Genomic DNA, 15,662 nt, shown 5'->3' on the forward strand with positions numbered 1-15,662 from the left:
CCTTTGCTGTTGTGTTTTCCTAGCAAAATACCCTGCTCTCCGGGTTCACTGTTCCAGGGTCACTGTTGCATGGGCCCAAGGGCTTGCACTGCTCTCACACCACCTCTGGGAGGTCCAGACTTTGTGAGTCAGAGAGCTAAGACTGTCTTTCCACCAACTCCATCCTTTCTCTCTATCAAAGTGAAAGACTTTGACATACATAAATGTGCACCTGCTAAATTATTTGTAGAAGCAAATGTCGCTGTAATGAGCTCAGCCAAACACTATTGCCATGGGCTGCTGCCTAGGCCTTAGAGAAACAGGCTAAAGGAAACTTTCTGTTGATAATACTCATCGTGATAAGATGTGACCACCATTCCTTTCTAAAAGGATCAAAATGGATATTGATTCTTAGTTTTGGAGTTTGGCTCATTAAAATACCAAACAGAATTCTATGGGGAATGAGCTATATTGATTGGTTCATTTTGCTTTTATGGGTTTGTTTCCTATGTAACATGTAATTGTATTTTATAGTTGCTATAATATGCAAGAATTAAAGACCTAATTTGGCTAAACAAGAATTGACTTATAAATTATGAAACATTCTCTCCCATCAAGCTCCTGGATAATTAAACGAAACTTTAGCAAGTGCTATCTTTGCAGATTGTTTTGTATTTGGGGTGGGAGCTGGAAGAGTGGGAACTTTTTTTTTCTCCTGTCACTTTTTAACTTTCTTAGCACTTAAGCCACTAGTAATGAGTTTAGGGATTTCAGACAAGGCTGTTAAATTTTTGCTGAGGTATATTAAGCTGTCTTTTCTTTCACATTAGTTTGCTTCTAAAATCTCAAAGTGAACTGCCCTGAGTGGTATGGTGTCAAGGGCACAGGTTCTGGCGGTAATTAGACTTAAGTTCAAATTAGACTCTGCCTCTCCCTCCTCATTTCAGTAGGTAGGTTGTACTTTCCTGCACCTTGTTTCTGCACTTGACCATGTAACATGCCTTTGCTGGTGGAAAGTAAGCATACATGATGCACAGAATAACTTGAAAAGCACTTGCATTATTGGGCTTGCCGTATTGTTCTATCACAGCCATGAGAAGAACATGCTTATATTAGCAGCTGGTCTCAGGAGAAGGAGAATAAGCACCTGCAGGAGAGCCACCCCCAGCCAAGCTCAACCTAGACAGCCGACTCTTAGCCCATAGGTGTATTTCTGGGCTGAGGAAGTGATTATCGCTGCATGGTGCTGCAGTTGTATCACAGCTAACTGACATACCCTGTCAAGCATTATTTACCCATCACCTTCTCCCACTGTCAAAGGGGATGGCTCTCTCTCTCAGCACTGCCCTTAGAGATGAAGAAAGTCACCAACAAGAATAAAGAGATTAGTCCATGTGCTGAATGGATATGTACACATCCAGTGCAGAACAGTTCTTCCTATCTGCAAGAGTCAAGTTTATAGAGACAGGAAAGCATTTGTGGTGTCTAAGGAGTAACTGCCTGGAAGACTAAGAATATAGCCTTTACACCATGAAACATATATTAGAGAACAGAGCTGCTAAATAGGATAAACCATTAGAAGACAAGATAATAGACAGAAGGAGGAAAAATATGAGGGGAGATGACTAAAACCTAGATGCAAGAGATATTTAAGGGCCCAGCTGAATCCAAAAAAGAAAGATGAGGAGAAAGCCTAAATAAGATTTATGTGGGGTTTCTTTTTCCCTTTGTTTAAATCAGAGTCTACAACTCTCACAGGGAATCAAGCATCTAAGCACGACTCCCTTAATGGTAGATTCACAGTGGCTGAGGGATTTATCAAGGTAAATGAGCTTCATAAACCTATCCACTTCAGTGATGGGTGGTAAAACAGGAAGTGACTCTGCACCCCATCCCAGGGAATCCTTGCACTTCAGCACAAAGAAGCACTGAGTGAGAAAGAAGAGCAGAAGAGACCAGGGGGACTGGAAAAGGGGTGCACAGAGATGTGGACCTCAGGACCAGATGCTCGGGCTAAGCAATGAGAACACGGCTTAAGCAAAGAAATGGGATCTTTTCTGGACTGAAGAGTGTTAGCCATTAAATTCCAGGGTCCCCGTCTTATTTGACACTTTCCGGTGAGCAAGTATTGCACAAGGAAATCTTTGCATCCGGGGATAACACTAAGGTCTTTTGAGTAATACATATAAGGCAGTTCAAGAAAGATCCCACAAGACTGATGGCTAAAAGGTGGCAGGTGAGACTCAGTGTTGAAAAATGTCTGATAAAATGTTTCAAGAAAATGGTGTTCTTTCATGAAACAACATCAGTAGTATCTGTATGGCCAGTAACTTTAGCTGATTAGAAAGAGGGGTATACCCACAAAGACAAAAAAATAGGAAACATGATGTTAGAAGAAGATGGAAAATGATAGACAAGTGGGAAGTGACTCAGTAGAAAAGAGAAACAAGAATGCTAAAGGCCTATAGAGGAGGGTGCCAGTAATATGCAAAGGGATTCAGACTGCAGAACCCAGAAACACTCAGAAATGGAAGCTATCAGGGGAAGGGTGGGGCAGAAAGCAGAAGGGTTGGTATAAAGTCTGTATAAGGAGTAGTTAGACAGCCAGATCCCCTCTCCTACACCCTCAGCCACTAAATGACAATTATTCTCCTACCTAACAAAGAGATGGAAAATTTTTTTTCTAAAAAAATTGAACAAGGGTGGCTCCACTTCCTGTATGGTGAAGCACTATGTTAAAAAGACAATTAAGGAAATAGCTACATAAGTAACAGGTAGGTCCCTATCCTCTTTCCTCTACTTGCTTACTAAACACTAGGCAGGTGACTGGAAATACTTCCTACAAAAATAAACAAGCCTAAGAGAAAGATTTCCCCATTGAAAAGGCCAGCTTACTCCCTGATTTTGCTTTAGTGATACACAAAGATTTGACAAGCCTTACTCATATATACAGAGCTTTCACCAGTTTTTTAATACTTCATATAAAATATGATTAGATCTCCAAGGATCACCTGATATGTGTGAAAGCTCTCAACATCAAAGACTGAAACTGGATTGGCTGCATCTAACAGTTGGCCAAAAATAATAATGTTTTAAATATAAGAGGAATTAATATCATTTTTGTGTAAAACAAGTCTGAAAGTAGGCATTCCATGATGTGTATGGTGGTACAGAGTCATTAGGGACACAGGCTGCTCCTTTCAAGATAACAGAAAGCTGTTTCATCAAGCTAGCATCTAGATTCTGACCTCAACTAACCTCACAGTCCCAGATGGCCATTAGAGCTCCAGCCATCATGTCCAATTCCAAACAGTAGGGAGGAAAAGAGCAGAAAGATAAAAAAGCAAACCCTCCAGTTGAGTCATCTCTCTCTAGGCAGCTTCCATAGTAGCCCTCCAAATACTTCTACTTACCTTTCACTGGCCAGAACACCCTTCTTCTCTAGCTACCATGGAAGCTGGTAAATGCAGTCTTTCAGCAGGGTACATATCTGTCCTGAATAAAATTGTTTTATGGAAAAAGGAGAGGATAGATTTCTGATAGACTCAGCAATCTCAGACACATAAACACACACATGCGCATTCACACATACACACACACTGAATAAAGCAATTGGAAAGAAACATGGTTGATATGCCGGGAACAGAAGAAAACCTCAAAAAATATTTTCAGGGCTTCCCTGGTGGCGCAGTAGTTGAGAGTCCACCTGCCGATGCAAGGGACACAGGCTCATGCCCCGGTCCGGGAAGATCCCACATGCCACGGAGTGGCTAGGCTCGTGAGCCGTGGTCACTGAGCCTGCATGTCCAGAGCCTGTGCTCCGCAATGGGAGAGGCCACAACAGTGAGAGGCCTGCATACCGCAAAATAAATAAATAAATAAATATATATATATATTTTTTCAGAGAGTTAGAAGATGTTTCACCCCATGAATAAAAAACATATTTCTATTTAAAAGAAATGAACAAAAAATAAGAGCTGTATGAAATTTAACATATGGTAGCCACCAAAAAAAGGAGAGTGAATTGAAAGATACAGTTGAAGAAATCTCACATAAAATAAAAGCAAAAAGACTAAGAGATAGAATAGTAGAAAAGACCAGAAAACTAGAAAATTAGTCCAGGAAGCTTAATATCCTAATAATGTTTGAGAAAGAGATTTTAGAGAAAATTGAAGGAGGTTAAAAAAATAGTTTTCTCTCTTTTGAAGGATATGTTCCCATTTGAAAGTGCCCACTGAATATCCTGTAAAATAAAGGAGAAAAATTGACAAAAGGTACATTATTATGAAATATAAGAACACCAGAAAGACAAAATTTCCAGAAAGGAAAAAAAAAAAAAAAAAAGATTCCCAAAGCAACAATAAAAGACGGAAGATAGAACTCAAAGGAAAAATGTCTTATACAATCTCAGGCGTAATTATATTCAACCTAGAATCCTATACCCAGCCAAACTATCGATCAAATGTGAGGATAGAATAGCCATTTTCAAACATGAAGTGACTCAAATGTTTATTTCCCATGCATTCTTTCTTGGAAAACCATTAGAAGATTTTCCCTGTTGAAATGATGCAGTAAACAAAGAAAAGGGAAGATGTGAGACCCAAGAAACACAAGATCCAACACAGAAGGTAAGTAAAGGAAATTCTCAGGATAACGACAAGGAAGTTCTCTGGACGTCAGTTTTGCAACAGGCCTGGGGAACAACCAGTCAAGATTGTAGGAGGTGGATAGACTGGTCCAGGACAGGTGGAAGTAAGCAAAAGCATTAGAACTGATGAATATGACCATCCTGAGAGAGCCTTTATGTTTCTAGCAGAGAAAATTGGTTCACATTCATAATGCTTGACAAGTAACAAAACTGTAACAGGCTATTATCTCCTTTAAAAAAAAAACAAAAACTGAGGGACTTCCCTGGTGGTCCAGTGGCTAAGACTCCATACTCCAAATGCAGGGACCCTAGGTTCAATCTCTGGTCATGGAACTAGATCCCGCATGCCGCAACCAAAGATCCCGCATGCCGCAACTAAGACCCAGCGCAGCCCAATAAATAAATAAATAAATAAATAAATATTTTTTAAAAATTAAAATTTAAAAAAATATATTAAAAAACTGAAAATTTGTATCAAAGGGATATATAATATAGGATAATTCATAGCTCATTTATGAACAATATTTACAAAGCTATAATAATGCAAAATGTTAATATAACCAGAAATTATGATGTAACCATATTAGAAAGATGGGGGAGGGAAGTTTAGGAAGTATATGTGGAATATAAAATTAATGAAGTTAAACATAGCAGTTTAAGCATATGATTTAGGAAAGTAGTGGTAAATAGGAGAAGAAAGAGTAAAAAAAGAATTAAGACCAGTTGCCTTTGGGGAGTGGGACTCCTGGGTGAAGAGCAGTAACATAAGTTACTGCTGTTTTTCATGATAAACATTATGGAAGGACCACTTGACTTTTAGAACTATGACACCTATTGTTATGATGAAAGAAATTAATCATCTATGCAGAAGCAAACAAAACAAACTGGTTCTATAATGACAATTTCTGGGCAGCACTTGAAAAGATTTGGAAAAAAAGGAGAAAAAAAAGAAATGTCAAACTGTTTGAGCACAGCTCTGCATTCTTCTGCTCAGACCCCCACATGCATTTCTGTCATCCCTGCTCAGAAAAGCTTTGCCAAAGCAGGAAAATACCCAAGAAGAGATTTGTATTAACCCAGCAGTAAAGCTGTTTCACCCTAAAGTGACCGCCTTCTGTCAAGACGCTGGCCCTCCCATTATTCTAAAAAACAAGACTAGTAAAAAGGTCCTCTGTCCTAGAAGGTGAAGACTGAGGAGGACATTATCTACGTTTAATGTCATGAAAGTTCTGCCAAGAAGAATAAACTTAGTGTCATAGGAGTAGAAAAAGGCACAGGGGACAAGAGTGTCCCTATGCCCTTTCCTCATCGTCACAAATAGAAAAAGTATTAACTGAGAGACATAAGTCATTAAAAATGCATTCAATCAGCTCTACCAATTATAAAGCTAAATCAATGTAAATATCTGAAACATTTCATCAAGAAACACTCAACTGCTGAATTGAGTGAACCACTCAAGACATGCAATAATATGGGTCAATATAAAAAAAGTCATGTTGGGACTTCCCTGGTGATTAGTGGTTAAGACTTCGCCTTCCAATGCAGGGGGTGTGGGTTCAATCTCTGGTCAGAGAGCTAAGATCCCACGTGCCTTGCGGCTAAAAAAAACAAAACATAAAACAGAAGCAATATTGTAACAAATTCAATAAAGACTTTAAAAATGGTCCGCATCAAAAAAAATCTTTAAAAAAAAAATGTTGAGTGAAAGAAGCCAGACACAAGAGTACATACTGCATTTATTCATTTTGCCATTGTTCTCTAAACTGTACATGTGTGATTCACATACTCTTCTAGGATGATATGTTTCCTAATTTGAACCATTCTTTCTGAGGTTTACTCTTGCAAAAAGGTTTACTCTTGCAATATTTCTGGAATATAATACTTCTACCTAAAAATACTATCTATGGAGGTCATTAATGTTTGCTGAAAACCTACTGTCCTGTAGCTACATTATATATATCATCATCTTTATACTCAGAGTAGCACTTTATTAGTTATCATGATTCTAAATTAAAGATTAGACAACTGAGGCTCAGAAAGGCGAAGTAACCTTGCTCAAGACCTAGACACGCATGCAGATCTACTTGACTCCAGGGTCCCCGCTCTTTTGACAGCATCAGACTGTGGTAATTTCATTCTTTTAAGAGGTATTTCTTTTATTTTAAGAGGAAACAAAGGATTATTTGGAGTTGTATGCAGAACATGATCAGGAAAGGCAGTTGAAGCTCTCATCTCTCAGAAGCCTGGAGTAGATGGTGGTGGTCTAGCCTCCCTGGAGGGTGCCCCAGAAACAACTTTAGCATTGCTCTCTTTCTTCCATCATCTTTCAATCTTCTGGATAATTATGTGCCCTGATGCTTAGAGAAGTTCCATCCTTGACATTAACTTCAACAATGATACAGAAACATCTGTGCTTCCCAGTGGGAAGCTAACTCAGAAAACAACTATCAATGATGAGCAGAAGCCAAAAATGAACAAAACTGGAAAGTGATGATTCAAACTGCTGGGAGCCTTAGATGAATTATGTAGGATATTCCAAATGCACTAGGATTTGACTGTTGCCAAAGAAAGTAAGTAGAACCTTGGTGATTTATTTAAGAGATTGTTTAAATTCACTTGATCCATGGCTAAGGCTCCAGAGGTGATGTGACCCAGCCAGAACTGCTCCTCTTTCTGGAGTAAAAAGAAATGAATAAAAGGAGAGGTAGGTAACTAAAGTTCCCTTCTGATCACAAAAGAATGCCTAGTGATTGTTTTAGGAATCTCTTTAGGTTGGATAAATGGCAGAATACAGAATCTGCCCTCTCCCCAGCCAGTTTCGTTTTTAAAAGCATCACAGTGAAGCCTCCAGAAGGGAGTTAAGTGCTGCAGAAGACAGCCACAAACAGCAACTTCTTAAAAATAAAACTGAAAAACAGACTAATTAATTTACAAAGCGTAGGGCATGCTAAGAGTGCAATAAAAATCCTGCCCATTTAGTGTCCACTCGTGTTTCAGCAAAACAGCACTTGCAAAGTGCTGTAAATTAAATTATAAGGCACAACTATGGTGCATAATTCTCAGATACTCAGATATATATATATATACAATTGAACTGAAACCATTCTTAATGCAAAAAATCCCTTAATATCTAATTGGTAAGCATCTCTATTGGCCATGTTTCCAGGACTGTATCTCTGAAATTTTTAGTAGTTAGGCTGTCTAGGTGACTCAGACCAGGGTGGTAGCAGTTAATGTTGTTGAGGAGGTTAAATTCTGGATCTATTTGAAGGATTTTCTGACAAATTGATGTGGGTTATGAGAGAGAGAGAGGGAAGCATAGAGAATGACTCAAGGTTTTTCACTTTGAACAAATGAAAGATGGAGTCATGATAAAGTAAGATGAAGAAACCCAGGAGTGGAGCGAATTTGTAGGGAGAGGGAAGCTCAGTTTGGACGTGTTGGGTTTGAAATAACCACTAGACTTCCAAGTATAGGACTAGAGTAGGCAGGTGAATATACGAAGAGAGAGGGGAAAGACCTGATATTTTTTGTGTGCCTACATGGTTGCTGGACCTTATATTCGTTACCTCATTTAATTCCACAGAAACCTACGTGTTGGATATTTTACCTCTGTTTTGTTTTATTCTGTTTACATACAAATGTTGAGTATCAAAGCATTTAAATGACACTGTCAAGGTCATACAGCTGGTAGATGGGGAGGCTGGAATTTAAATCCAGGTTGCCTGATGCCAAAGTCCATGCTCTTTCTTTTTGCTGAGCCATGCTGCCTCAGGCCCGTGCCCTTTGTATCTTTTCACTCTTTGAGGAAGTGAATATTTCATTAGTGAGAACATAGATTGCATGTTCTAGAGACCCCAAATAGTAGTGGTTTAAACAAAACCATTGAAGTTATTTCTCTTTTCTGTAACGGATTGAGGTAGGTACTCCAGGCATCATCATGGGACCCAGGCTGCCCCCATCTTCCTGCTCCACCATCCCCATGATATTTCCTTTTCCTGAATGGATCAAAATAGCTGAATTCCATGGCCATGATCCAAACAACAAGATGGAAGAAGGGAGAATGATGGTCCCTATCTGAAAATTGTGCACATCATTACTATTCACATCCCATTGGCCAAAACTTAGTCCTAAGCCACCTCTAGCTGCAAGGCAGGCTGGGAAATATTGCCTTTATTTTCAGCAATCAAATGTCAAGCTAAAATACCAGGACTTCTAATATTATACTTTGAGAGAAAAGGGGAGAATAGGGATCAGAGGATAGCAAGATCTGCTCTAAAAGTTGGACTAAATTTCTTCTTAATGTCTTCAGGTGAATGCTATGAAACAAGTTCATTTTATATAGGTTTGAATTTTAAAATATCATTAAAATCTCAATGTATGTGTATTTTTAAAAATGCTAATTCCTTCATATAAAATGCAAGGAAACAATATTTCAAAGGATGGTGTGAAATCATAGAAAATATATGTATTGGTCTTTGTGCCTGGTTCCTAACATGGAGCTCCTGAAAACCTTGTAATTTTCTAAGTGATAAGGGCAGTAGGAGCATCTTTTGTTCTACTATTTGGTCTTTGACCCCAGCTCCTAAATCCCTTGGAATTTCCTGGGTGATAGGAGTCTTTTGTCCAAAGGAGGAGACTCTTGGAGGACTCCTGGATGGCTTCGGGATGGGGGCTGATCACCAGAAAGACCAAGCCATGATTAGAAGCTTGGAACTTTCAGCCCCACCCTCCATCCTCCGGGAAAGGGAGAGGGATTGGAGATTGATTCAATGATCGTGCCTACCTGATGAAGCCCCCATAAAAATCCCAAAAGAATTAACTGTGGCATGCTTCCAGGTTGGCAGAACACATCCATGTGCCAGGAGGCTGATGCACCCCAACTCCATGGGGACAAAAGCTCCTGTGCTCAGGACCCCTCCAGACCTCGCCCCATGTATCTCTTCATCTGGCTGATCATCTGTATCCTTCATCACATTCTTTATTATATAATAAACCAGTAAAAATAAGTATGTGTTTCCCGGAATTCTGTGAGCTGTTCTAGCAAACAACAGAACCTGTGGAAGGAATCGTGGGAACCTGCAATTTATAGCTAGTCGGTCAGAAGCCCAGGTGACAACCTGGGACACACAACTGGCATCTGAGGTGAGAGAGCAGTCCTGTGGGACTGAGCCCTTAACCTGTGGAGTCGACACTAACTCCAATTAGTGTCAGAATTGAACTGAATTGCAGGATGCCCAGCTGGTGTTGCAGAGGACTGCTTGGTGTGGGGGAAAAACCTACATAGCTGGTGTCAGAAGTGTGAGTGTGGCAGCAGTGTGTGCATAAGGGAGAAACATAAGAGAGCTCCTTCCCATACAGATGGGGACAATGTGGGTCGTAAACTATGCTGACACTATTGCCATATGGAACCACCAATTTAGCTGGTATATCAAAATTCCTGTCATCCTTGGCCAGGATGAGTCTTGAAAGACGTGAGTTTTTAATTATCAGATTCTCTCAGTAATGCATCTGTCACATAAACTGTGGCCGCCCAATAATTTTAACTTCCCTTTCCATGATCCAACAAGACAGTTCTTTTTTTTTTTTTGCGGTACGCGGGCCTCTCACTGTTGTGGCCTCTCCCGTTGTGGAGCACAGGCTCCGGACGCGCAGGCTCAGCGGCCATGGCTCATGGGCCCAGCCGCTCTGCGGCATGTGGGATCCTCCCGGACCGGGGCACGAACCCGTGTCCCCTGCATTGGCAGGCGGACTCTCAACCACTGCGCCACCAGGGAAGCCCAAGACAGTTCTTTTATAACAGAGCAACTCTTGTCAAAATAGTGTTACTTTTCAAATCAAACTGCCAATTTTAGGAAATTGAGGTCAAAAACACCAAGATTGTTCCTCTACTTCTCTCTGCTCCTATTATTAAGTAGAATAACAATGACGGTAATAATCATGAGGAATGAGAGAAAACAATTTTTTAATGTAAACCTCAAATTTACATTTCTAGTTCAGACTTCTAGCTGGTTTGTATATATCACTGTCTCCACCTGGAAGTCTAATAGACACGGCAATCTCAGAATGTCCAAACTGAACCCTTAAAATATTTACACCCTGCATAGCCTACTCATCTCAGTTGTTGGAAACCTAACCCTTCCAGTTATCCAGTCCTTCCACAGGACAACAATTTGGGACGCTTCTCATGTTCCCGTACTCACATCCAATCCATCAGAAGATCCTCTTGGTTCCATCATAATCTGATGAGTTCTCACCACGTCCACCTCTGCTATCACAGTACTGGCCACCATCTTCCTTTTCCTGGGCTATTGCAATATCCCCCCATTCTTCCTGTAACCCTACAGCCAACACTCAACAAAGCAGCCAGGGTGATGCTTTTAAAACATGACTCAGATCGTGCTCTTCCTCTGCTCAAAGGCCTGCAAGTGGTTTCCCATGTGCCTCATAGTAATGGCCATAGGGGTCTCCAAAGCCCTGTGACTTTCCTGCCTGCTCCTCTCTCCCTGCTCACTTGGCTGAAGCTCCTGGGACATGACAGGCATTTCCACCTGAGGGGCGTTGCTCTCGTCAGCCCCCTGCCTAAAGTGCCCGTTCGGCCAGTCATCCCCTGGCTCCAGCCCTCACCTCCTTTATGTCTTTGCTCCTCAGTGAAGCTGACCTTCATCCCTACTTAACACCTCAGCTACTCTCCACCTCAGCATGCTAGATTCTCCTTGATTCTACTCTACTTTTTCTTTTATTTTTTTCCCACAGTGTTCAACACCTTTACTTATTTGGCAGTGTTAATTCTCTCTCTCCACTCAGAATGCCATCTCCTCGTGGGCAGGGATCCATGTCTGTCTTGTTCATTGCTTGCAGGCCCCAGCCTAGAACAGTGATGGGCACACAGGAGCCCCAGCCCAGAACAGTGATAGGCACACAGGAGGGAACTCTGCTCTGTACAACTGCAAGTTACACCTACTAACCATGTCACTGTGCACTTATCAAAGAACTATTACATTTAATAACAACTGTATTAAATTGTTTTATGGATAAAGAACATTCTCAGAAAATCATGGCATCCTATTGTTGGGATTTTTTCCTCAGATTTTGTATAATTTCATTAGAAAACATTGTGTTTATGGCTCAGAAAGCTTAACCAAATAACTTCTAACTAGTTGAGTGGTTGAAAAAGAGGTAAAAGAGGTCAAAAAGAGGTAAAAAGAAAACCAGCTATTTGCTTTCAGGAAAGGCATGAAAGTTGGCAAGACTTCAGATTACTAAGGGAAGAAATTCTCAAGGGTTTCATTTCGGTAACTGTACCTAGTATTAATGATCCGCCAATGTGTTGTTTAAACACGCACAGTCAACACATTATGCAAACAACACCCTGGCCAACAGCATGCGGGGGCTTTGCACACACACCACACTTAAGACCCAAAGTCATAGCTAATTTATGGCCAAGGACACAACTAATGTGAGCAGTAAATAAAGTCGTGCCCTGAGAGTCGGCAGATCAAGAAAGATGTCACTACACTGGAATTACTCAAGGTCATAAACTAGGGCCTCTTTATTTGTTCTGCTTCTGGACCGAGGCCTAGACCTAGCTCAGTGTGGACAGTCAGTGTTGTGGAATGAATGAATGAATGAATGAACAAATGAATGACAGGGCTGCTAAAGAGGATGGAGTCCTTTGCAGAGACTTCTTAAAGTTGTTCTCATTGCTTTCACTTTTTCATTTCTCCTTCTATTTCATTAAGATGATTGAAGAGGAGGATGAGAAATAATCTCATGAGAGGAATGTGAATAATGATCTGTTTCATGGCAAAGCAATTAAAGGCCAGAGATACAAAATTATTGGGCCAAGACCGTACACCTTTTGGTAAAGACTTTACAAATAAATAAAATTTACAGATGTTTTCTCACATTTTTATAGTAGTTTTTCAAAACCCACACTCATGGGACTTCCCTGGTGGTCCAGTGGTTAAGACTCCACACTCCCAATGCAGAGGGCCCAGGTTAGATCCCTGGTCAGGGAACTAGATCCCACATGCCACAACTAAGATCCCTTACGCCGCAGCGAAGATCCCACACGTGGCAATGAAGTTCCCGTGTGCTAAGACCTGGTGCAAACAGGGAGATCAGCTCTGTGGTTTGTGACCACCTAGAGGGGTGGGATAGGGAGGGTGGGAGGGAGGGAGACGCAAGAGGGAAGAGATATGGGAACATATGTATATGTATAACTGATTCACTTTGTTATAAAGCAGAAACTAACACACCATTGTAAAGCAATTATATTCCAATAAAGATGTTAAAAAAAAGAAAAAGACCTGGTGCAGCCAAATAAATAAATAAATATTTAGAAAAAAACACACTCATGATTCTAACAATACATCCAGACTACTGAAGATTTTCAGATTTACTCTATCTTTAAAACCAAAACTATAGGGCTTTTCTTTGTATTTATACATCAATTTCCAAGGGGATAGGGAAATAAAATTCATGAATGACTCATTCCCAAAGAGCTCACAGACATTCCTGCTAGGGTACCCCATTCTCACTCTTGTGTGACCTTAAAAAACTCTACAATGAGAACAGATTTTGAGTGGGTGAGAAGAGGAAAGACTCCCTGTTCCCTATCCCCAATCCTTCGATGTAAGCAGTTTCGTAAAATTCCTTTTAACCAAGGACCACAATTGTTATTCTATAAAAATACTTAAAATGCAAATATCTCTGGAAGAGAAAAAACAAAACTGTTGACTTAGATTCACACTAGGGGGTAGATAGCTTATCAGATCTTTTCCAGGGAGTAGGTTCTGAGAGCTTCAGACTCCAAGGAGAGAAACAAAGCACTGGAGAAAAGTAAAACAAATGTTGCCTCACTTACATCTTTGCTTGAGGCTACACTGCCTCTGAATTTAGCAGTGTCTCTACCAGATCAATTCCCAGGAATTGGGTCTGAGCACTTACAACTCCAGTGTCCGTTCTATTCTCACTGCCTCAGCCTTCCTCTACCTGCCTGCTTTGGTCCTCCCAACAGTCCCTCTGCCAAAGGCAATTCCAGTTTTGTCCCCGTCTGTCTCAATGTAGCTGCTCTCATGGGATAAAATACTAAACGAGAATCTTTTGAGATAACTGTAACCCAGGTGACTAGTAAAGGACTCAGGTTTTCTTCCTAAGGACAGTATTACTTGTCAGTTCCCATGGGAGTAGGCCCTGAGATGGATCTGTAGCAGGAAGTTTATTGCAGACTATTCTCAGAATCAACACTCCTGGGGAACTGAGGGGAGCAGGGCTGGTAAGGAGAGAAGCTGAGCGGCGATGCAGTTGAAGCAAAGGTCTCGGCCAATCCAACGGGGAGACTATAGCCAAGATGGCCCTTCGGAGGTGTCCTGAATGAAGGCAGGAGGGCTGCCACACTTACAGCCCAGCATTGACCAGACATCAAATGCCATCTATGCCTGAGTAGCGGGCATGATCTTGGAGAGATCTCGGGCAAGGCAGCCCCTACAGCTGAGGGCAAGACCCAAAGAGGACCATCAGCTGAAGGCCATCAGCCAACAGCACTGCCAGCAGCTGGGAAATAGGTGCTTCAGTCCTGGAGGAGCAGCCTAGCAAGGTACCACGGCATCCGCTACCATAAATCACTGCTCCTTTTAAGTGCAAGCTTTGAACAAGGGCTCAGAGAAATAGAAAACGGATGGTTATTTTGTTAGAAACTTTACCAAGATCTGTTCTGTTCAGAAACCCATGCCCCTCCCCCCAACCCAGCAGTAATGTCGCCCACGGTTTAGTTTTGAGTTGTCGGTTCAACACTTCTGGATCAATCTGCATTTGCAACTGTCACACTGATAATAACTCAATGCTAGCATCTGCTTGCTTCACTGTAAGTGTAGTCAGACTCACAAATTAAAATGTTCGAAATTCATATTATAACAAATTACTTTTCTGTCATTTCTCCTTTATATTCAGTTAAAAATATGTGCATAAGTAATAATATTCATATAAATTTCATTTCAGGATAGTAAAGGAAGCATTATAAAATATTTGATGTGAAAAAGAGAGAATTAAATCTGAAAAAGTAATTTAGGATTGGAACTTGCCCTAGAGTAATTCTCCTGGCTGCCCATTAAAATCATCTAGAAAGCTGTAAGACATCCTGATGTCCAGGCCGTACCCCAGGCCAACTAAATCAAACCTCTGGGGTAAAACCCAGGCATCATTATTCTGGAAACTCCCCAAGGAATTGCAGTGTACAGATAAGATTGAAAAGTCTGGGCCCTAGTGCAATAGATCTCAAACTTGAGTGTGTTTCACAATCAGCTGGAAAGCTTATCCAACCACGTTTTCCTAGGCCCCACCCCCAGAGTTTCAATAGCTCTGGGATGGGGCTCATAATGTGCATTTCTAATCAGTTCCTGGGTGATGCTGATGCTGCTGGTCCCAGGACCATACTTTGAGAAACAGGGTTCTAGGGGCTTTGCCTAACCAGAGTCTCCCACCACATTTAACAAATCCCCACCCTTACTTCCTGGTTCCCCTACCCTCCATCCCCCAATCAAACACCTTGGAAAATCTTGGAAATTTTTTCTTTAAATCAGCCTTTGCAATGACCCTTTCCCCTCTACACAGCTATTTCCAAATGCTACATTTTCCCATCCCCCTAAGCAGCAACCACCAGCCACCAGCTAAGACGACCTCTAACTTCTTCCATGATTTTTCATCTCCTTTTGTCTTGAATTTCTCTGTCACTTAGGCATGATTCTGTAGATTATAGGACTAGAAATACTCTCTTGAAACAGCAAACTAATTGCTTCTATTGCATACTTCAAGCCCAGCATTTATGCTGTTGGAAAGCAAATGCACTCACCTATGTCTTTTCACACTTGCTGTTTTGTATCCTGAGACGGGCCACATGCAGTTGTTCATCTACACAGTATTTTGCTGGCAGGATCTAGAAATGCATTACACTGTTATGACTCAAATCAAGCAATGTCTGTAAATAACACAAAGATGGAAAGCAGTAATTTGGCTACAGTGCTCTCTTAGTTCC

General features: G+C 41.0%; 1 protein-coding gene across 4 annotated transcripts in view; it reads right to left on the reverse strand.

Annotated features, from left to right (window-relative positions):
* The window catches only part of GADL1 (glutamate decarboxylase like 1), a 578,596-nt gene that overhangs the window by 275,140 nt on the left and 287,794 nt on the right, over positions 1 to 15,662 (reverse strand). For all 4 annotated transcript variants that reach the window (XM_029244222.1, XM_029244220.1, XM_029244221.1 and 1 more), the window contains one exon: positions 15,480 to 15,563. The gene's annotated coding sequence lies outside the window, so the exon portion shown is untranslated. The remainder of the gene's footprint in view (positions 1 to 15,479; positions 15,564 to 15,662) is intronic.

The sequence above is a fragment of the Monodon monoceros genome, unplaced genomic scaffold (genome assembly GCF_005190385.1).
Source record: "Monodon monoceros isolate NGI ecotype Baffin Bay Population unplaced genomic scaffold, NGI_Narwhal_1 Super_Scaffold_3, whole genome shotgun sequence".
NCBI lineage: Eukaryota > Metazoa > Chordata > Mammalia > Artiodactyla > Monodontidae > Monodon > Monodon monoceros.